This window comes from Chionomys nivalis, chromosome X, assembly GCF_950005125.1.
Source record: "Chionomys nivalis chromosome X, mChiNiv1.1, whole genome shotgun sequence".
NCBI classification, from domain to species: domain Eukaryota; kingdom Metazoa; phylum Chordata; class Mammalia; order Rodentia; family Cricetidae; genus Chionomys; species Chionomys nivalis.
Genome location: NC_080112.1, coordinates 87138979 through 87163935, shown reverse-complemented (window position 1 = coordinate 87163935; position 24957 = coordinate 87138979). Strand labels below are relative to the sequence as shown.

The 24957-nt window shown below is 33.2% G+C and overlaps 1 protein-coding gene across 11 annotated transcripts in view; it reads right to left on the bottom strand.

Annotated features, from left to right (window-relative positions):
- Nucleotides 1–24957, bottom strand: part of Pcdh11x (protocadherin 11 X-linked) — a 596387-nt gene that overhangs the window by 5478 nt on the left and 565952 nt on the right. The gene's annotated exons all lie outside the window — the stretch shown is intronic.

The window sequence follows — 24957 nt, the reverse complement described above, 5'->3', positions numbered from 1 at the left end:
CTTTCTATGTTATCTGGTAATAATTCACATCTAAGTATGCTTATTAAGCAATTCTATACTAATTCTGAAAACAATAACCACTAAGAAAATCCTATGTACTTTAATTTTGTTGATTAATTAATTAAGTAATTAATTTTTACTATTGAGGGGTACACTGTGCCACAGTGCTTATAAATGTCAGAGGACAACGATCACAAGTTTCTTTTTTTCATCTGTCCTTGGTGTCAACCTTTCAGATTTCTAGTTCAGTTATCAGGTTTATCAACTAACCCATCTCTTCAGCTGCCATGGTCTCTCAAGTCTCAAGTGGGCCCACAGATATGAGTCCTATTCCACCTTGGCTAATAGCTCATAGAGTTTGAGTTTTGTTTTTTTTTCTCTTTCAAATTTGTTGACAACAGGTGTGGCTGCAAACAAGAGATTCTGATCTAGGGTGTAGTTAATTGATATTTTGAGTCTAGCAGTGAATCCATGCTACTTTCACTAAAGGTCTGAGAAAATAAATATTTTCCTTATATCATGTTAATGATGTCTGTTGCCTTCTCCCTCCCCCTTTGAAGTAGAGTATATAAGCATGTGGAAAATAAATGCAGATAAATTCAGTATCCACTGAATTTCTCTCCATGTGCTGTTCTGTCTTTAATTTCTCTCACATCTCTGTTCCATTTGCTTGATAATTCTAATCCTCATGTTTCTATAGTGGAATGTACAAACTTTGTCGAGGCTGGACACTGACAGATGTCACCACAATGTATGACTTATGACACTCTCACACATTCTAAAAGTACTACTCAAATGTGCCTAACATTGGCATTTCAAGAATTCATTAAGTTAAAGTAAGTTAACTCTGAGTTCAAGGATAATTTGAGATATATAGTGATATTACACATAATAAAATAACAAAGCAGACAAATAAATAAATGAAGATTTTATATGTTTAATAAAAGTAATAATTCTTCTATGATATAAGGTAAAAATCTCTGAATTACCTCAAACCAAAATAAATTCATGAATAATATGGCAGTACTGTAAAATGTTTGAATACCTGAAATTATTGAAAATTAAAATTTATTGTATATAAATGACATACTTTTTTGGTCCTCTCATTTTATATTTCTAGTATTGTTAAAGACTGCATACAACTTTGATGAAGAGAAAATAATAATTTTGGTATAAAATATTATAATGGTAGCAATTGTGATTCAATTTTAACAAAAAAGCCTTGCTTGTATTTAGCTTTGGAAATCAGAAAGAACACTATTATCCCTTTGCATCCTTAAAAATATGTTATTGTTTACCTAAGTATTATCTAACATCCAAGTCAAAACAGGACCATTGGTTTTTTTTTTTTTTGACATATCCTTCAATATCTTTTACAGCGTAATAGACAACTTGTCAGACTAACTGTAGATAATTTGTTTACACTAATAACCTGGAAGGGAGTAATAAATAAACTAGTGAGAGTAAAAATGGAGAGAATACTCATAAATTCTTTCAATACTGGGACCATTTATTTTTATGCATTAAAATAAATCTTTTTATTATTGCTTCAGTGTATAAAAGGCAAAATAGTCAAAATGATAATATGCAAGGTCAATATTTTCTTCTATTCACAATCTTTATTCTTTTATTGACTTACTTGAAATATAAGAAATAATTTCTCCACCTCAATTTGTAAGTATTCAGGAAGGGTGATAGTGATCATTAATATTGTCTTTGATATATGTATACTTATAATACATTAATGCATTAAAATTCATTTTATAGATATGTAAAATGAAATGGCCAATTTAATCTAATCAAATTGCATTTACATACCCATTTTTCAATATTTCATATTACTATGTATTAGCATCAACATGTTTATTTTTAGTAATCATGAGCTGGTAACTTCAGAATCATTGAAATGTTTCCTTTTATTCTGTTAACTTTAAAGATAAAAATAATATAAATTTTTCTACAAGTATATTTAATTAGTATGTTTTAAAACTCATTTATTATTATAGAAGTGTTGCTTAGCCCTTAGTTAAAACAAACTTTACAATAATCACCATGGAGCAAGGCTTATGTTTATAAATTCATTAGTATGTTTCAGGCATCTTTTACTACCTTACAAGAAATACCCTGTCTCGAAAAACCAAAAAAAAAAAAAAAAAAAAAAAGAAATGCTTTTTCAATGTTAAACAACCATATATTTCTGTGATATATCATAGTATTTTTATTTATTATAGCACTTCATTTGTAATTACCTATGAAACTTTTTTATTATTTGATCTGCATTAATGAAAGATATCCATTTCTTTCATTTTTCACAAGAGTAATTTCCTGTCTTGTTTCACATTAATATTGCTGCTGTTAATGAGATATATAGTTTTCTTTCTCTAATATATTCTTAAAATAATTCCAGACAACATTTTATTTATTTCCTAAATATTTTCTAAAAATCACATGTGACAATATTTCTAACAAAGATGACTTAAAACTAAAATCAATCAGAAGAGATGGAGAGGGACATTTTATATTCATAACAGGAACAATTCATCAGGATGAAGTCGCAATCCTGAATATCTATGCTGCTAATATAAAAGCACCCATTTATATAAAAGAAACATTACTAGAACTCAAGGAAGTCATCAAACCACACACACTAATAGTAGGAGACTTCAACACTCTTCTCTCACCAATGGACAGGTCAATCAAACAGAAACCAAACAGAGAAATAAGAGGATTAATGGAGGTAATGAATCAAATGGACATAACAGACATCTATAGAACATTCCACCCAAATAGGAAAGAATATACCTTCTTCTCTGTAGCTCATGGAACCTTATCGAAAATTGACCACATACTCAGTAACAAAGCAAACTTACACAGTTACAAGAAAGTATTAGTAACCACCTGTGTCTTATTGGATCACCACGGATTAAAGTTAGAATTCAACAACAATTCTACCCCCAGAAAGCCTACAAACTCATAGAAAGTGAACACTCAACTCCTGAACCATGCCTGGGTCAAGGAAGAAATAAAGAAAGAAATTAAAGTCTTCCTTGAATTTAATGAAAATAAAGACACAACATACTCAAACCTATGGGACACTATGAAAACAGTGCTAAGAGGAAAGTTCATAGCATTAAGTGCCCACTTAAAGAAAATGGAGAAAGCACACATTGGAAACTTAACAGCCCACCTGAAAGCTTTAGAAAAAAAATAAGCAGACTCACCTAGGAGGAATAGATACTGGAAATTATCAAACTGAGGGCTTAAATCAACAAAATAGAAACACAGAAAACAATCCAAAGAATCAATGAAACAAAAAGCTGGTTCTTGGAGAAAATCAACAAGATTGATAAACCCCTATCCATACTAATCAAACAGCAGAGAGAGAACGAGCAAATTAATAAGATCAAAAGTGAAAAGGGGGACATAACCACAGACACAGAGGAAATTCAGAGAATCATTGGATCTTACTACAAAAGCCTGTATGCCACAAAACTGGAAAATGTTAAAGAAATGGACACTTTTTTAGATGAATACCATATACCAAAGTTAAACCAGGACCAGGTGAACAACCTAAATAGACCTGTTAATCATGAAGAATTAGAAGCTGTTATCAAAAACCTCCCTACCAAAAGAAGCCCAGGACCAGATGGTTTCAATGTAGAATTCTACCAGAACTTCCAAGAAGACCTAATACCTATACTCCTTAATGTATTTTACAATATAGAAACAGAAGAGTCATTGCCAAATTCCTTTTATGAATCAATAGTTACCCTGATATCAAAACCACACAAAGACTCAACCAAGAAAGAGAATTGGAGGCCAGTCTCACTCATGAACATCGATGCAAAAATTCTCAATAAAATACTGGCAAACAAAATCTAAGAACACATTAGAAAAATTATCCATTATGATCAAGTATGCTTCATTCCAGAGATGGAGGGCTGGTTCAACATATGCAAATCTATCAATGTAATCCATCATATAAATAAGCTGAAAGAGAAAAACCATATGATCATTTCACTAGATGCTGAAAAAGCATTTGACAAAACTCACCATCCCTTTATGATAAAGGTCTTGGAGAGATTAGGGATACAAGGGCCATACCTAAATATAATAAAGGCTATTTACAGCAAGCCGACAGCTAACATCAAATTAAATGGAGAGAAACTCAAAGCCATCCCAATAAAATTAGGAACACGACAAGGCTGTCCACTCCCTCCATACCTCTTCAATGAAGTGCTTGAAATTCTAGAAATAGCAATAAGACAACATAAGGGGATCAAGGGGATTCGAATTGGAAAGGAAGAAGTTAAACTTTCGATATTTGCAGATGATATGACATGTTGTAATAAAAGCAGTGGGGCTGCATCTCCGGCACCCGGCCGCCCACATGGCTAGCTTATGCCCCGAAATAATTACACGGAAACTGTATTCTTTTAATCACTGCCTGGCCCATTAGTTCCGGCCTCTTATTGGCTAGCTCTTATATATTGATCTAACCCATTTCTAATATTCTGTGTAGTACCACGAGCTGGCTTACCAGGAAAGATCTTAACCTGCATCTGTCTGGAGTGGGAGAATCATGGCGACTCACGACTCGGCTTCTTTCTCCCAGCATTCTGTCTGTTTACTCCGCCTACCTAATTTTCTGTCCTATTAAAGGGGCCAAGGCAGTTTCTTTATTACTTAACCAATGAAACAACAGATAGAAAGATGACCCACCTCCATCATTTCCCCTTTTTCTGTTTAAACAAAAAAGAAAGACTTTAACTTTAACATAGTAAAATTATATATAACAAAACAGTTATCAAGCAAGAATTATAGTTACAATATTTATATTTATTTTATCTTTTATTATTACTAAGGAAAACTATAACTATAACTAACCATTTTTTAATTCCATCAAAGACTCCAGAAGGATATAATATTACGTAAGCAAACAAGAGATCCAAAACTCTAGAAATGACAGAGTCATCTCGCTGCCTGGACAGTCATCCAAAGTTTTTTTGTACTGTTGGGGCATCCATCTTTAGCCTATAGGCCCATAGTATCCAGCAGACATTTTTATCAAGCAGGAAATTTTAAAGACAGTTTAGTTACTTTTTGTTGTGTCCTGTAGAATGTCTTGTAGACTCTTATAGGTCAGGAACCCCAAAAGACCATCTCACCTTTAGGCAAGTTTAGCAGTCCTTTTTTTGTGGGTTTTTTGTGTCCAGTTTATGTAACAGTTTGGGCAAGAGCAGTTTCTTGCCCAAATGGCTATTAAACTCCTTAAGGAGTCTCTTTAATGTCCATCTTTTTTTTGAAGTAGATTGGTGCTGCCAGGAGCAGACGTGTCTCATTGTTATGAAAAGTCCTAAGTTATTAAAACATTTAAATGTCATATTTTGTAGTCTTTGAAAGATATGAAGAATGTCTATCTAGCTGAAATATATTTATGCATATCTAGAAAATCTAACTAACATGATTACAAGTTTGACTATTATTTATGATTATCCAGTAGCAACCTATATTTTTTAATTATATATTACATTTTTAAATGAACTATATAATCATAATACCTTAATCAAGATCAGAAATACATATATATATAACAAAATTGACCTTAAAATCTATACCAATGTAAATTATTTATATCTATATCATATTCCCATTTAAATGTAAAAGAACATTTATAAATAATATTTGGGAATATGGGTGCAGTTTTTTTTTTCCAAACTGCTTTCTGCTGAATGGGGGCGTCGTTAATTAGGTCTTTTATGGTGTAACCTGTGTGCCAGGGTCATCTCAGTCGGCAGTTGAATGAAGTAATTTTTTGAAGGTGTTTACAGCAACCTTTTAGGAGGGCGTGGTCTATCATACCATATTGGGATAGACACAATCCACAGAGTCTCATCCTCTGTGAAAACAAAAGAAGACCCTTTTCAAAGCATCATATCCTTAGACCCATATTTTGAAATCATAATACCCTTATATCCATTTTGGTTTAGCTTGGCAGCCCATATAATGAAATGTCTCTCTGTATTTAGCTCCTTTACAGTCAAAAATTTTAAAGAAAACATAATAATACAAAGAATCCAGACTCTTTGTGAATTTTTTATTTTTACGTGGCTTATTTTTTTTTATTTTTTTTAATCTATAACTATCTGTATTTTGTTTTTTTAAAGATTTTACCCTTTTTTTAAGACATTAACTTTATTTTTTATATATATTTTTTTTTTTAAGCCTACGTACATTTATCCAATAGTGTTTGAATTAGTTTTATTGTGAATCTAATTTTTTTATTATCCAGGAGCATTTTGTTTTGTGCTTTTAAATCGCTAAGCATTTAATCTAAGCTGTGACATTTCTAGGTCAAAAACAGGTACTGCCTGCTTGTCCCGCCCAGTCCAACATGGCGGAGCCGCTCGTGTCTCTGATCCTTGCACATTGCACCAGTAGCGTTGGCCCCTTTAATAGGACAGAAAATTAGGTAGGCGGAGTAGACAGAACAGAATGCTGGGAGAAAGAAGCTGAGTGAGGAGTCGCCATGATTCTCCCACTCCAGACAGACGCAGGTTAAGATCTTTCCTGGTAAGCCAGCTCGTGGTACTACACAGAATATTAGAAATGGGTTAGATCAATATGTAAGAGCTAGCCAATAAGAGGCTGGAACTAATGGGCCAGGCAGTGATTAAAAGAATACAGTTTCGGTGTAATTATTTGGGGGCATAAGCTAGCCATGTGGGCGGTCGGGTGCTGGGGACGCAGCCCTGCCGCTCATATTACTACAATGACAGTGTACATAAGCGGCCCCAAAAACTCCATCAAAGAACTCCTACAGCTGATAAACACCTTTAGTAATGTAGCAGGATATAAGGTCAACTCCAAAAATTCAGTTGCCCTCTTATACACAAAGGATAAGAAAGTAGAGAGGGAAATCTGAGAAGCATCACCTTTCACAATAGCCACAAATAGCATAAAGTATCTTGGGGTAACTCTAACCAACAAAGTGAAAGAGCTATTTGACAAGAACTTTAAGTCTTTGAAGAAAGAAATTGAAGAGGATACCAGAAAATGGAAGGATCTTCCATGCTTTTGGATTGGGAGGATCAACATAGCTAAAATGGCGATTCTACCAAAGGCACTCTATACATTCAATGCAATCCCCATCAAGGTCACATCAAAATTCTTCACAGATCTTGAGAAGACAATAATCAACTTTATATGGAAAAAAAAAAAAACCAGGCTAGCCAAAACAATCTTATACAATAAAGGAACTTCTGGAGGCATTACCATCCCTGACTACAAACTCTATTACAGAGCTACAGTATTGAAAACAGCTTGGTATTGGCATAAAAACAGAGAAGTAGACCAATGGAATCGAAGACCCGGATTTCAACCCACAGTCCTATGAACACCTGATTTTCGATAAAGGAGTTAAAAGTATACAATGGAAGAAAGAAAGCATCTTCAACAAATGGTGCTGGTATAACTAGATGTCAACTGGTAGAAGAATGAAAATAGATCCATATCTATCACCATGCACAAAACTCAAGTCCAAATGGATTAAAGATCTCAATATTAAGCTGAGCACACTGAACCTGATACAAGAGAAAGTGGGAAGTACTCTACAACATATGGGCACAGGAGATTGCTTCCTATGTGTAACCCCAAAAGCACAGACATTAAGGGCAACATTGAATAAATGGGACCTCCTGAAACTGAGAAGCTTCACTAGGACAAAAAGGCGCCCTACTGAGTGGGAGAAGATATTCTCCAACCCTGCAACTGACAAAGGTCTGATCTCCAAAATATATAAAGAACTCAAGAAACTAGACTTTAAAATGCCAATTAACCCAATTAGAAAATGGGGCACTGAACTGAACCGAGAGTTCTCAACAGAAGAAATTCAAATGGCCAAAAGACACTTAAGGTCATGCTCAACGTCCTTAGCGATCAGGGAAATGCAAATCAAAACAACTTTGAGATACCATATTATACCTGTCAGAATGCCTAAAATCAAAAACACCAATGATAGCTTTTGCTGGAGAGAATGTGGAGTAAGGGGTACACTAATCCATTGCTGGTGGGAATGCGAACTTGTGCAACCACTTTGGAAAGCAGTGTGGCAGTTTCTCAGGAAATCCGGGATCAACCTACACCAGGACCCAGCAATTCCACTCTTGGGAATATACCCAAGAGATGCCCTATCATATTACCAAAGCATTTATTCAACTATGTTCACAGCAGCATTATTTGTAATAGCTAGAACCTGGAAACAACCTAGATGTCCTTCAATGGAAGAATGGATGAAGAATGTGTGGCATATATACATATTAGAGTACTACTCAGCGGTAAAAAACAATGACATCTTGAATTTTGCATGCAAATGGATGGAAATAGTAAACAATTTCCTGAGTGAGGTAACCCAGACCCGAAAGATGAACATGGGATGTACTCACTCATAAGTTGTTTCTAGCCATAAATAAAGGACATTGAGCCTATAATTCGTGATCCTAGAGATGCTAAATTATAAGGTGGACCCAAAGAATAACATACAGTTATCCTCCTGGATATTGGAAGTAGACAAGTTTGCCGGGCAAAAACTGGGAACTTGGGGGTGAGGTGGGATTGGGGTAAGGGGAAATGGGGAGAGAAAAGTGAGAAGGGGAGGATGGGGAGAGCTTGGGATGGTTCGGATAAAGGAAGGGTGGATATGGGAGCAGAGCCAATTTATGGTTTGCAAGAGAATTGATACTAGAGGGATTCCCAGGTGCCCAGGGAGATGTCCCCAGCTAGTTCCTTGGGCAGCTGAGGAGAGGGAATCTAAAATGGCCCTGTCCTATAGCCATACTGATGAATATCTTACTTATCACCATAGAACCTTCATCTGGCTATGGATGGAGATAGAGACAGAGACACACATTGGGGCACCGGACTGCGCTGCCAAGGTCCAAATGAGGAGCAGAAGGAGGGAGAACATGAGCAAGGAAGTCAGGACCTTGAGGGGTGTGCCCACCCACTGAGACGGTGGGGCTGATCTATTGGGAGCTCACCAAGAGCAGCTGGACTGGGACCGAAAAAGCATGGGATAAAACCAGACTCTTTGAACATGGCAGACAATGAGGGCTTCTGAGAAGCCAAGGACAATGGCACTGTGTTTGGTCCTACTGCATGCTGGCTTTGTGAGAGCCTAGCCTGTTGGGATGCTCACCTTCCTAGACCTGGATGGAGGGGGAGGACCTTGGACTTCCCACAGGTCAGGGAACCCTGACTGCCCTTTGGACTGGAGAGGGAGGGGGACAGAAGTGGGGGATGGAGAGGGAAATGAAAGGCGGGGAGGAGGCAGAATTTTTTTTAATAATAATAAATAAATAAACAAACAAATAAACAAATAAATAAATAAATAAATAAATAAAAGATATCACCTCCTCCCAAAACTCAGGTATCATTTTGGGAGAGAGGTCAGAAAAAGCATATGAGTAAGAGTTGGTAGTTCACTGCAAGGAAATGTATGTTCTCGATAGCCCATGGTAACTGCGTGTATGAACTTGAAATCATTGTGACCGTATGTATAAAACCTTTGCTAACCCAAGACAGAAAGAATCTCATTATAAGGAAGTAATATATATGGTCACGAAATCTGACCCTTAACTCTGTAGCTATTATCCATTGTCAGTCACTAATAGAAAAAAAGATAGATTTCTTTGAGTGTTGTTCTTGGTAAGCTAACCTCCTTCCAGCAGAATACCATACACCCAAGGTATATTTGGGAAGCATAAATTGATCTTATATGGATAGTGGAGGAGGATGGGTCTGGGAGGAGTTAGGGGAAGAGAATGAAAATTCTTTAAATGAAAACTGTTTTAACAAAATGCTCAAAAAACTAGCAATTATTAAAAAAAAGTAGGGGGAAAAGGAAACAAGACACTTGATAAATTAAAATTAAAAATATTAAGAATTAAAATTTTAAAAATTCACTTGTAAAAGAATTAAAACAGATATAAAACAGTATGATAAGTTGTATGGTGAAAGAAAACTAGAGGAAGAAAATAAGTGCAACTTCTGTATTTGAAAGGAGAGAAAATAGTTTTCAATGACTTTTTAGTCTTCTCATGATGGTGAGAATGATGTATCAGAAAAGAAAACTGAGTCACTGCTGAGAAAAATGCCTGCTCAGGGGTAAGTCTTTACAAAAGAAGATAAGTGGGTGCACCCCTCGCGGTCCTGAGTTCCTTGTTCGTGCTCTGTCTCCTGCTTTTGATTTGGACCTTGAGATTTCAGTCCGGTGCTCCAATGTGGGTCTTTGTCTCTGTCTCCTTTCATCACCTAAATGTTTTTCTTTGGGTTCACCTTCTTAATTAGCTTCTCTAGGATCACGCATAATAGGCTCAATGTCCCCTATTCATGGCTAGAAACCCAAATATGAGTGAGTACATAATGGGGATGTTCTATCAGGAACTCACCAAGGCCAGCTGGCCTGGGTCTGAAAAATCATGGGATAAAACCGGACTTGTTGAACATAATGGACAATGAGGACTACTGAGAACTCAAGAACAATGGCAATGGGTTTTTGATCCTACTGCACGTTCTGGCTTTGTGGGAGCCTAGGCAGTTTGGATGCTCACCTTACTAGACCTGGATGGAGGTGGGTGGTCTTTGGACTTCCCACAGGGCAGGGAACCCGGATTATTCTTAGGGATGATGAGGGAGTGGGACTTGATGGGGGAGGGGGAGGGAAATGGGAGGTTGTGGCGGGGAGAAGGCAGAAATCTTTAATAAATAAATAAATAAAAATTAAAATTTAAAAAATAATAAATATTTAATAATAATAAAAAAACAAAAGCAGATAAGTATTCATCAGAGCATGCTATCCCTCTTTTATAGAAACTTTGAGCATTGTAGGAAAGAATAACAAACACAGAGAAGTAAAAATTTGTTGTGGGATCTACAGTTCTCTAAGTAATGTCTAGCATTCACATACTTAAGACTATAAATCAGTAGTTAATGTCAAATTCCAGTATTCATTCAAAATATCTTTTTATATGAAATGTAAGAGATATTTAACATTATTTTGATACCTTCAGAAATGAAACAAAGCACATAGCCCTCTAGGATATTTTAAGGGAAAATAAAGAAATATAATTAGTTGATATAACATTTGTGAAACAATCTAATAATTTGAAATTTTAGAGATAGACCAACTGTTCTGTGTTTTTCTGGAGTGAGATATTATTTTGAAGCCTATGGTCATAGTACTAAGCAAAAGAGGTGACTTATCCAAGTCAATAAACATTGTCGTTTGAGTCAAAAATTTTTGCATTATGAAAATTCTAGTGATATGATATTTAGCAGCAGTGAGAATGGATTGTATGTATTGTGATGTTACTTTTGATGGAAAGTATTATATACATATTAATAAGATGTTTGCAGCAACTGAATAGTATCTAGACCAAGGCATTGCTAAGTATATAGTTTTCTGAAACATGTTAGAATTTTGTTTTACCACCTTCAGCAGTTCTACTCTTAAGCATAAAATTTAATTAATTAACATTAAAATGATGCAGAAGCCCAGTCCACATGTTTCCTTTACTATACACTTAATTCACTTTCTGACTTAACTATCAATGGCTAATTTCTCAGATGAACTAATATATGATTGGTAAAATATAACTCAAGGTCCAAATCAGGAGCAGAAGGAGAGGGAGCACAAGCAAGGAACTCAGGACCGCGAGGGGGGCACCCACACAAGGAGACAATGGGAATGTTCTATCGGGAACTCACCAAGGCCAGCTGGCCTGGGTCTGAAAAATCATGGGATAAAACCGAACTTGCTGAACATAATGGACAATGAGGACTACTGAGAACTCGAGAACAATGGCAATGGGTTTTTGATCCTACTGCATGTACTGGCTTTGTGGGAGCCTAGGCAGTTTGGATGCTCACCTTACTAGACCTGGATGGAGGTGGGTGGTCCTTGGACTTCTCACAGGGCAGGGAACCCTGATTGCTCTTTGGGCTAACGAGGGAGGGGGACTTGATTGGGGGAGGGGGAGGGAAATGGGAGGTGATGGCGGGGAGGAGGCAGAAATCTTTAATAAATAAATTAATTAATTAATAAAAAAGAATAATACATTCTATCCATGTGATGTCAAATTCTGAAAATAGCACCAATAATACTATCAGATAGATCTTGGATTGTTTTTGTTGCTGTATAATTTTTCATGTAAAGAAAAGGATCATTTTCTTGCTCAGAATTCTGTATCATTTTTCTTTCACCTCTATAGTGAAGTTTTAATTCTTATACCTTAGAAGGACAAGAGAGGATTATGGAAGGAAAAACTTGCTTAAATAAAATGTTATACTACATAAAAAGAAATGCTATTCACTATTATTTTTCTTCTCTGTCACTTAAACACATGTACTTTTGAAACTTATGTTTCTCTATTTTTGCAACAGCCATAGAATAACACTGTCTTTCTCCTGTCTTTTAAAATTAGAAGTCAATCAACTGTTTTATACCAAAGAATTAAGAAGAATGTTCAATATTTTCCTAAGTTACATCCTAACTATAATGATAGAAACAAATTTATAGAGGTATGCCTACTTTTGTTACTACTATCCTTAGCTACAATCCCTCAAATCTCCCACATGTATCAGTTTAAAGTGTGTTAACCAAAGTTACTGAAAGGTAATATAATGGTGGCAAAATATAAAAACTGTTTTTATAAATGTATAGCACCATGATTTTAACATAGTTAAGTAAAAAGAATACTATTCAAATACATGTGAATATTGAAAATTAGTGATATAGGTATAAATTTAAATGATTTTCCTTTTATAAATGAAACACACAAACACATACTCACACAAACAATTTGATGCCACAATGACATTCATGCATCTGGAATTTTATCTAATTATAAATCATAAATTAATGTATTTTTAATAGATAATTCTATAACTGATATAACTATCTCTAGAAATAATAATATATAATTATTATTGAGAATCTTGCAAAACAAAAGGTAATATTTGTTCAATAATATAAAATAAAAAGACAATACACAAACTAGATGTTATTTGAGGAAAAGATGGCTATTATTTTTACCATGTAATGACTGAGATGATGAAGAAATCATTTCCTATTATAATAGAAAGAGAAAGAAGTTTAAATTCAATTATAAATGAGCAACTCTCAATTGCTTCATTGTGTTAGTTAATTTATCTTTACACATTTTTCATCTGTAATTAGAATGTATGAATATTTGGTGTGTTGCTTTATGAGTTATTATAAATAGGAAGTGGCTACTCTTCTGGTTCTCATTTTGCAGATGAGAAAATATTGTTCCAAATGTATACTAATTTATTTAAAGACAATAAGTTTCAACATTTCATTGTTATAGTGATTCATACCAGAAATTAGTATTGAGAAAAGAAAATAGAAGTTAGTGCTTCAGAAAAATGTTAGAATTAAGTAATTATCTTAGGAAATATACATAGTTTTATTTTCCCCATAGTTAGAACAATATATACTCATACATTAAACAAAATCTTGTAATATCTGATATAGGAAAGATACAACCAGTAACCTTTGTATAACAAGCTATTCTTTCATTTCTTTCAATATTGCTGTGTTTTTGTAATTTTTACAAATGTGTATGAGTGTTATGCATGAATGCATTTATGTGTAATGTCTGTGTGTGTGATGCACATCGAAGACATAAAAGGCAGTTGGAGGCCATGGAACTCGAGTTACCAATTGTTCTGTACCTCCAATTAAGTGTTTGGAACCAAAACCTGGTCCATTGCTAGAAAGTACGTAATCCTTTTGCTTTTTTTTTTTTTTTTTTTTTTCAAGACAGGCTTTCTCTGTTGCTTTGGAGCCTGTCCTGGAACTAGCTCTTGTAGATAGACAAGCCTGGCCTCGAACTCACAGAGATCTGCCTGCCTCTACTTCTTGAGTGCTGAGGTTAAAGGCATGCATCACCAATACCACGCTAAAGTAAGTGATCTCAACAGCTATGCCATCTTTACAGCACCAAGTTTGTTTTTCTTAATTCTCCAGATCAGTGTATTTCCTTTTAAATGAACCTACATTATTAACTTTCTCATCTCTTTTTATCATTGAGCATAAAATCATTCAATGGCATTGTCACAGAAGTTGTTTATACCATCACTGGCATTATATAACAGACCATGACCAACATTCCATAACAGATTATAAAAGTATACCAATATTGGTTTGGAAATCTGTAGTAGGAGAGGAGGCTTGTTGTTTTCTGGCCGCTTAGTCCCAGAAAAATACCAAAGAAACTGTATTAATTTAAGTACTGCTTGGCCCAGTAGCTCTAGCTTCTTAATGGCTAACTCTTACATATTAATTTAAGCAATTTTTATTAATCTGTGTATTGGCACGTGACACTGGCTTTTTGGGTAAAGCTCCCAGCATCTGTCTCCTGTGGCTCCATGGCTTTACTGTGATTCTTCCCTTTTTTCTCCCAGCATTCAGCTTAGTTTTTCCCACCTAGCTTTGTTTTGTACTTGTCATAGGCTCAAAGCAGTTCTTTATTAGCCAATAAAAGGAACACATAGACAGAAGGATCTCCCATAGCATTTCCCCCTTTATGTTCTCAAATATTGTCTATAAATGTTTGTTTACATTTAAAGGGGGATATGATATAGATATGAATAATTTGCATTGGCAGGGAACTTGGTTGATTGATACAAAGTTAAAGTCAATTCTGCAGAAATAGGTTGATGATTTATTATCAATAGAGACAGATAAAAATCATTTAGTAGATAATTTCACTGCTACAAATCCTTATAAAAGTTTATATAGTATTTTAGCAAGACTTTGGTATTTGTAGTCTTTATAATTCAAAATATCACAGACTTCCTCTTCATGAAATATTTTTACCAATCTATAAGGTTACTTTTATCTAAAAAGTCATCTCATTTTTACTAGTATTTATTTATAATTTTAGTATAATTGTTTTATCTTTCTTATAATGTAATTTTTTAATTAATTGCTATTTTGTTATCCTTTTTAAAAGAGGGATTTTTAGAATTTTTCAGTTTTTATTAATTCACAAAGAACTGTGTTTTAGTGTTATATTTTTAAAGCAAGTATGCTTTGTTGTTTCTCTCCTCACTTCTTCCCCGTGACCCTACCCCTATGGCTACTTTTATCTTATTTCCAATTTCATGTCACATGTGAAGCCTGCACCTAAATTTCTTAATATTCCATCAACCTTTCATAGTGTTCTGTTTTTGTTTTATGAAAGAATTAGCAATCCCATATATTACTGAATTATAGTGACTGTATCTGCATAGATATTCAAAATACATTCATTATCAAGTCTTTTCATTTTATGCTCTTATCAGGAGTTTCAGGATTAGTAATATTTTAATCAAGACTAAAATGGGCATATTTCTATTATTTATAATTATAAAAGAACTGACTTGTTCATATTAAGTTTCTTTCTAATGATTAGCAGTCACTCCATCTATAGTAATCTTCACTGTGAATACAGATGACAATTAATGATGGCCAAAAGTGTGCCACACACTTCTCCAAAGTTGTTATAATTCATGACCTCTCATTTAATCTCCAAGGCATTCTCATGAATTAGTAACTAATATTATCTCCATTTTAAGGTAAGAAATGCAAAAGTACAGAGTTTTACTATAACAAAACAGCTAAGAATTATAGATAAATGATTAAAACTTTTCCGATCTGATTATAGATCAATGCTCTTAACCACAGTACAATATTACCTCTTACATTTTATTAAAATTTTATGCTCATGTATCACAATAATCTGAAATATTTCATTTTAGTAAAATTTCAATCTTTTTGTTGTGCTTTAATACTCAAAAGTTCCACTGTGGAACAATTACTCTATTTTATGGCCTGTAGGTACAAAGATAACTAATTATGGCTTTAATTAAACATTTTTCTTCCTTTCATACATCATCCTTTAAACATTTCTCTAGTGCTTTCATTCCAGGTAATAATTTAGTTCTCAGGAGAAACTCAATCTTATATTTTATAAAAACCAGTTTCCTACAGACATTTTAGTCAGCTTTCTGAAAATGTAACACGAAGAGCATTCTGATTAATTTAATACATTTTTACCTAGCCCCCTGCCATAGTTCCTAGATTTATAAAGTGGGCTACTCTATACAAATCTATGAATGTGGTAGTTATCAAATCTGATACAGTTTCTAGTGATGTACCTATCTTGTCATTATAGGTAGAGTACTGATTTAACTCAGTGAATCAGGCAGATATCATTTTGCTTTCTGATGCATAAGTAAAAGGATGAGTATTCACATGAAAGTGTTCATGACATAGAGAAGCAGATGATTATACCAGTATGTCATTCACATAACAGATGGAATGTGAAATCAGCTTCGTGGATGATGAGGTTTCCAGTTTATGATTCACATTATATTCCTTAACACCAAATAACACCACAAACTTGGGAAAAGCTTTTTTTTTACAGTACCATTTTATAATGATTTATATTTCAAGGAAGAGTTTTACTGAGAGCAATGATAAGCAATAGATATTTTTTTGATACCATGGATTAAAGTGTTTTTAAATTTCAACTTATTTTTCTATCAAGGGTTGTCATACTTCTAGAAATTCTTTCACATTTCATAACTCTATGCATACTATAGAGAAGTAAAGAATTCAATCTGAAAGTTTAGACTTTTTTCTCCTATGCTGAATGATTTATAAGCAAATACAGAGAAATCTGATAACAGTTTTCTGCCTGTATTCTGTGTCATTAAACTTGTCAAGGTACAGATTACTGAATTAAAATGCATTTTTTTTTTTTTTTTTTTTTTTTGGTTTTTCGAGACAGGGTTTCTCTGTGGTTTTGGAGCCTGTCCTGGAACTAGCTCTTGTAGACCAGGCTGGTCTCGAACTCACAGAGATTCACCTGCCTCTGCCTCCCGAGTGCTGGGATTAAAGGCGTGCGCCACCACCGCCCGGCTTAAAATGCATTTTTATACTCATCCAGTTCAGTGTACTTACTTCTTTCCTTGTGTCTACTATAATAATAATAATAATTCACAATATCAATATCTGCAATAAATTTTAAAGCTATAATGTGACAAGCACTGTACTTAGTGTTCTACATACATTATTTCATTAAATTTGTTTTAATTATATCAAATTTACAGTTGCATCACATTAGTCTAACAACTAATGAAAATAATATTCAAACTCAGACTCACACTTCTATAGCTGTACCTGCCCAGACCCATTAACGTTCCCTGTTAAACTTATTATTACCTACAAATTGTATTGTAAGATTTAAGTGTTGTAGCTCTCCTTCCCTATTTTAGCAATTATCAATGACCTGGAATGTCACTCAGTAACTATCTCTTCCAGGGGTAAGTGCAATTTAGTAGACATCCCCAAATCACACTGTTGCCATAGAAAAACCTCTCAGATGCATATAATAGATAGCAGTAATTTTCAGATACACTCAGTTCTCCAGAGAGTTTGCACAGGTGTATATTATGGCCAAATGGAGATAAAAATATAGTGAAAATGGCAATCATTTTCAACCATCTTTATTTACTTCTAAATTATAGTTGAACAAATTGACCTGCAGTACTACCAACAGCACTAAGTGAGGCTGCCTAAGGTCTGAACATTCAACAGCTTTGAAAGTTATTGCTAAATGTGCACTTCTTTGAGCTAAACACTTAAGATAATTGAAAGTCTGAGAATGGACTTCCATAATTTACAAATATCTTTTATGCACAGTAATTGAACAGCACAGTGAAAATGGTGCATTTGAGGAAGAGTTGTATTAGGATAATACAGACTGAGTTTTTTAACAACAATACAATGTATAAGCAGGAGCATTATATTAAGAGTAAGCGCACCTTTTAAAACAACCCACCAAATCATAGTCTTTTGACAAAGGGAAGCATTGTAAAGAATGTTGCCTGATTCATCCCAATAACTGGACCAATTCTAGAAAGTAAGTGAGGTCAACCTGATGGTATAGTCCTCTACTCCTTTGAAAATTGCAGGAATTTATTAAATGACCTTAGTTTAGTAGTAATTTGGAACAATTTTTTAAAGCATTGTGATTGAGATGTACTTCTCTCCAGATATATGGTACTAGTTCCAGATTTATGGTACTGGTGTCTTCAAGTGATTCAAGATTAGCACTTAGGAGACTGTTGTCCCTTCATTCATTTAGTTATGTGTGTGAGTGTGTGTGTGTGTGTGTGTGTGTGAATGTATGTGCCACAATGCACATGTGAAAGTGAGAAGATCAAAGACAATTTTTAGTAGTCTGTTCTCTCCATCTACCATGTGATCTCAGTAGTTGAACTCCGGTCATCAGATTTGGCAGCAAAAGTGCCTTTACACACTAAGCTATCATTTTTGGTCATATTGAATGTTTAAAATCATGTTGTCACAGCCTAAGTTCATATAATACTAAGTCATTTTTTTAGGAATAGGTGAAATTAGCCTTCATGGCATGTATGAAAATGACTAAAATATTCAGTTTAGTGAACCTTCATAGACTATCAGTAATAGCCTTGTGATGGTCCATTTTAGTCAAATATTTCAGTGCTTTCCTCAATAGGATATTAATTCTAATTACAACAAAACTATTTTTTAATTAAAGAAGAGATTCATTTCATTGACCTTCTCTTCTGAATGCTTATCTCCATGAAAGCATTAAACTTTATATATATATTTATATTATATCAAAGTAACTGAAAGAAGAACATATTGTGCAATATTGTTAAATATGATAATTGTTAGATCTGGATTATGACAATATTTCTTTGCTTATCTTAAAGTGTTACATGTTTCAAGAAATGATTGTAAGGTTTCAATGAACTCACACATCAAGAAAATTAACAGCTGATATGAAAGTTTAATATTTTTTTCTTTTTCAACCAAGGTTTCCTTTTGTTGCATTTGTTTTTGTATGAACTTGATCTTTGGATCAAGTCTTTATCTAAGTTAAAGGATGCAAACACACAGCTATTTATCATCTCTCAAATATCAAATATAAACTGTAGAACAGGTTGGCCTACTGTTTTTTCCTTATTAGATACATTACCTTATGTCAAACTGCAGAGGGGAAAACAAGCAAAATAAAACTTAAGTGATGTAAACTCTTTTAATGAATAGCTAAGTAACAAATATACTGTGTTTTCAAATAACACTGAAAAAAGACACGAATTCAAAACAGAAAACCTTTTGAGGAATTATAATAATGATGAGAGAAAATAAATATTTCTTGTCATTGTTAAAATAATTTATTTTCATCAGATTTTTTTAAACTTAAAGAATCAGGATGTGCACACTCTCAAGTTAAAATTTATTTGAGTGTGTAATTCATAAATGTCAATCACTGTAAGACTTAACACATGGGTAAAATTGTTATATCCTCCCCTAGCCCCAGCTGAACCTCAGATACACTCAACAATTTTCATTCCTTCATTTCAGCTAAGAAGCACATCTGACAATTTATTACAGTGCTCCATCACCAGATAATTGTCCAATTAATGGTATGCAACAGAGGAGCTTAACTTCAAGAGCCACTGTTGCCTTCTGTAACCACTGTCACTATTGCTTTTCTCAGCTTTACCTTTGTAAGTGATTCTCTGGCTGTTGTTATATTTAGATAAATCCCATTTTTCTAAGTTATTGCTATGAAACTGAATAAAATAGGTAGTTGAAGTATTTTTCCCAATATGTACATCAAAGTTTCTCTAATATAAAAATATGGTTGATACCAGCTACATATTATTTTTGTAGTCAATCTAAGTAAATGACTAATGTATCATCTTAGCTAAACTCTATTTTTCTGGTGGCATGATATATTTAGGCATATAAATGTATTTAATTCATTGGACCAAATTTGATAGCAAAAATATTTGTAATTCAAACACTTTAATATATGTCCTATTTCAAATACTCATGTGCAAAATTATTTTTCAGTCACACACTAAAACTATAGGTAAATTTCTATCTGGAATGGCACTTTTACTTTTACTATCATTCTATTATTTACTCTTACATTCTTTCATAACAAGAGACTTAAAATCAAAATATGAAGAAAATATTATATATTCTGGGAGGATAGAAATACATTTATTAAAATTATGCCACACAGTTTAATATTAATGTACTTGCTTATTTTGATATTTCTTTTGAAGTTTCATTATTACTATTTTGTTTGATTCACCTACCAGTATGTTTTATAGTTAACTATTTGGTTAATTCAATAAGGTAGTTCAATGATTCATTCTTTGGTCATGGTTGTTTTTTATTTTTCATTTAGTAGTTTTAATAAACGTGGCAACAGAATATTTGAAAGAAAAATAAACCTATTCTTTGAAAATATAGCATATTTGTTTTAAACTATTAAATATCTGTATATTTAGATATAATTTAGTACACTCTGTTAGTCAACCACAGGTGTTGTGTAAATAGTGAGTAATTTGTCATGCCATATGTGAAGGCATTCTTTCTCAATAGGACAGCATCACTGCTATATAAACACTGCAATTTGCCATGATACTACTGTCCCTCTGTAGGTGAAATAATTTTACTGCAATTAAGAGAAAATAAACTATCTCTTTTAAACAACACCCATTCAAAGATCACCTTAAAAATAACAATGTGGATTACACTTAGTTGTGACTATCAAAGATATTGACCCAATTATGGAATTACAATGATATTCTATTCAAATGTTTATTTTATTTTATAATTTAAACTGACAATGGATAAATCTTTTAAAATCAATAACAGAGTAAACCTGAAAAAATAAAAAAATTGTTGAATTTTCAGTCTAAATTAATTAATTAATTAGAATTTTCTTTGTTTTTGAACAGAATATTGTTATATACCACAGGCTCACCATGGACTTGCTTTTCTGGGGTTCTGTTTCTTCTAGCTTTTTGGTGACAAATGTATATTACCATACTATAATAATTAAATTTCTTTCTAATCACAGACATATTCTTAAGTGATCAATAGCTGAATGAAATGGCATAAAAACCTTTACAAGAATGTACCTCTTAAAATTTGAGTAATTATATTTTTGTCAACACTGTATTATTCTTAATTGGTCACTATATAAATATCTAAATGGGATTTACCAAGATCATAACATGTATCAAAAAATATAGATATTTTGATTTATATTTCTCAGAAACTTCAGTCATTGTCTTGTTTCTATAAATAGAATTATTTGAAATAACGTTAAAAATATAACAATGGGTAATATTCATTTAATTGAAGTAGTTCTGATATTCACAATTGGCAAAGAATAAATTTTAGGCTTGAAATGTCTTAAGTAAAATTTACTTAAAATAATCTAGGATCTAAATTCTAATGGATATCTGCCTACTAAAGTTGCATTTTGTTTTATTTTATTGTTTAAATAAAAGGGGAGTTGTTTTTCCTAAATTTTCAAGGAATCTACAATCTTAAAATATTATCAACATAGCAGCTTTAGAAAGACCTAAATAAGGAAAACACTAATAGATATGCTAATAAGGAATAGAAAAATACTACAGGGACTAAGACCCAGGGGAAGAACTACAAATAACTAAGGAATGTTGAAAGCATGAAAAGAAGTCTTCCCCAGAGAAGAACCCGCACTACTTCGTTGCTGATCCAGTATGAAGTGGTCAGTCCTGAAATCCTATAAATATGACTAACCAAGAAGCATATTGACTGAGCAGGACATATTTATGTAATTAAGAATACGTAAAAATTAAATAAAAAGAAGCCCAAAGCCATGAATTTATGAGAAAGAATGTACAAGGTAATATGGAATGGATAAAAGGATAAGAGGAGAGTGTAGATCATGTCTCAGCAATAAATTGTCATGTTCTTATATTTGAAACTAAGCCCAGTTTAGTACTCAGCTTTCTTTTCCCTACTGAAATAATGGTTGGATGATTTTTTTCCTGCATATTTTAACCTGTCTCTAGTCATCTTCATAATATAATTTCACAGTGGTATGGAATACAAAGTAGAGGTACCCAAACAATTCATCTAGAAATATCTTCTTACAAGAGACTACTTCAAAACTAGAGACCAAGTAAAAGAAATTAGGAGATATGAAAATCATTCTCAAGAAAGCTGTTTCTAAATTGTGTAAGTTGAGAGTGTAAATAATTCTACAAATGTGCAAACCCACAGATGTGAATCTTGTTTCACCTTGACTAACAGTTACAGTGTTTTATCTTATTCTTTCAAAGTTGTTGACAATAGGTGGTGTGGGAGAATTGTCTACTCTGTCAATCATGTTTTAAATAAATGCTTATTGACCAGGCAAAAAGTGTAGGTGGAACAATCAGACAGGAAGTAAATGTGGGTCAATGAGAAAAGGAGAATTCTGGGAAGAGGGAAGCTCTCTCTCCAGTCCTGCCCAGATCACAGAAGAAGCAAGATGGGATCTGCCCCCTTAGAAAGGTACTGAGCCATGTGGATAACATAGATAAGAATAATTGGTTAATATAAGAGATAAGAGCTAATTAGAATCCTGAGAAAATGGGGCAATCAGTTTATAATCTTATGGAGACCTCTGTGTGATTTTCTTTGAGACTTGCTGGCTGTGGGAATAGGGCAGGACATAAACCCCCAACAAGCCTGGCCCTCACGTTACAAATAGGTATGGCTACAAACAAGATGTCTTGACTTAGAGTGTTGTTATGTGATTGTTTGGACATGAAGATGGCCGATAGAGGTGGATCTGCTCCACCCTGACCAAAGGTCAGAGAATTCAAGCCTTTACCTGCTCCTTCATTTTAAAATAAGAGGTTTGACATATGGAGTGTCTACCTACAAGATTCCTGGTCTATGGTGTATTCCCCCTATATCTTGCCCAAAACATCAAAATACTTAACACGAAAAAATAGTGGCTTGATGTCTCAAGTATTGAAGCAAGTAACTGTTCTGGTTATTATTTGTATCATGTTAAAATGGTCTTTTGCCTACTCCCTCCTATGTCTCTGCATTTCTTTCATATCTCTGTCTATTCTGTCTAACATTGTTTTCTTTTTTTTTTAAATTCTGCCTAACATTTCCATTCTACATGTTTTTACAAATGTACAAATTTGTCGAGGCTGAACACTGACATATAATTTCTAGTTGCTTAGAATACTTAGACTGTTAAGCCTCATAGGCACAGTAATGCACGATGCATATGTAATATTTTTGTCTTCATACCTATTGTCAAGGAGGAATTACTTCAATTTCCATTAATGTATTTTTTATAATCAAAGTGTTTTATTCTTTGTCATCTTTATGGTAAATTTGCTATTTTGGTATAAAAGATCAAAGTTCCAATGTAAACAAGTTCATAACCCTAAAAGAAAAGCCTTCATAAGTATCTTCACATATTTATACTCTTTTTTAATCATAATGAAACCTTGTTTTATTAACATTGTAATTTACCTTCAACAATGTCCAAAAATTTTGTTTAGTTCATATTAATAACCATATTTTCAGTCATAAAATTAAAATGTAATTAACGAATCCCCATTCTGTCTGCTTAAAATATTACATTATCATTTAATGCTCTATTATTATGATTTTAAGGAATTTCTGTTCTTTTTATATAAGGAGTAAGTGAACAATTTCTCTCCACAATTGCTATTTTTAGAGACAGTTATACACATGATTTATCTCTAGCTATTAAAAATTATCTAAACTGTATTTTAGAAAATTAAGCTATATACAAGCAATTCTCAATCTTCTTAACACTGTGGCTTTATAACACAGTTGCTCATGTTTTGGTGACCCCAATCATAAAATTCTTTTTATTGCTACTTCAAAACTGCAATTTTGTAGCATTATGATATAATAAATAATGTAAATATCTATTATTCCTATGGTTCTTTGTAACCCTTATGAAAGGGTCATTCAACCTCCAACATGTTGTGACCCACTTGTTGAGAACCTGTGCTCTATATTATATATTATAAATTATATTAATAAGAAAGGGTCATTCAACCCTCAAAGACATTGTGACCTACTTGTTGAGAATCTGTGCTTTTTTTATATATATATTTTAAATTATAGTACTAAGAAACTAATTTCCATAAGTACAACATGTTGTGACCCACTTGTTGAGAACCTGTGCTCTATATTATATATTATAAATTATATTAATAAGAAAGGGTCATTCAACCCTCAAAGACATTGTGACCTACTTGTTGAGAATCTGTGCTTTTTTATATATTTTAAATTATAGTACTAAGAAACTAATTTCCATAAGTATAATACAATTGAGAAATGCATTTATTTTGTATATATTTATTTATCACTCCTTTACATCTATAAATACTGATATGGTTTATACAATGCTATTTAGGCATGTTATAATATTTACCAATAATAAAATAAATTATAATCTGGTAGTCATTGCAGTAGGTACTAGGAACTTAAGGAAAATTCTGGAGCATAAGAAAAAACTTTAGTATTTTGTTGTGATGATACTTTTATACACATAAATGTGCATAAAACAAAATTTAAATATTCATATGTTTTACGTAGGGATAATTAGTAGGGTATTAATTATCTACCAGTAAATCTTTCCAACTAAACCTTATTTGTGAAAATGTATAAAATGCAAGCTGAGCAAGTCATGGGAAGTAAGCTAATAAACAGCACTTTTCCATGGTCTCTGCTTCAATCCTTTCCTCCATGTTTCTGCCTTGAGTTACTGTCTTCACCTCTCTTCACCATTCACTACTAGCTATAAGATAATATAAACCCTGCCATCCTGAGTTGTTTTTTATATAAACTGAGTATATAACCACTTCAAGTTATGGTTGTGAGTAAACTTTTGGGCATAGATGTTAGGGAGAGTACAGCCAGAGGCATCTGGAAGAGTCTAGAGCAAGGAGAGAATGTAGTACACTGAACATGGTCAGAATACTGAACTTGTCCATTAC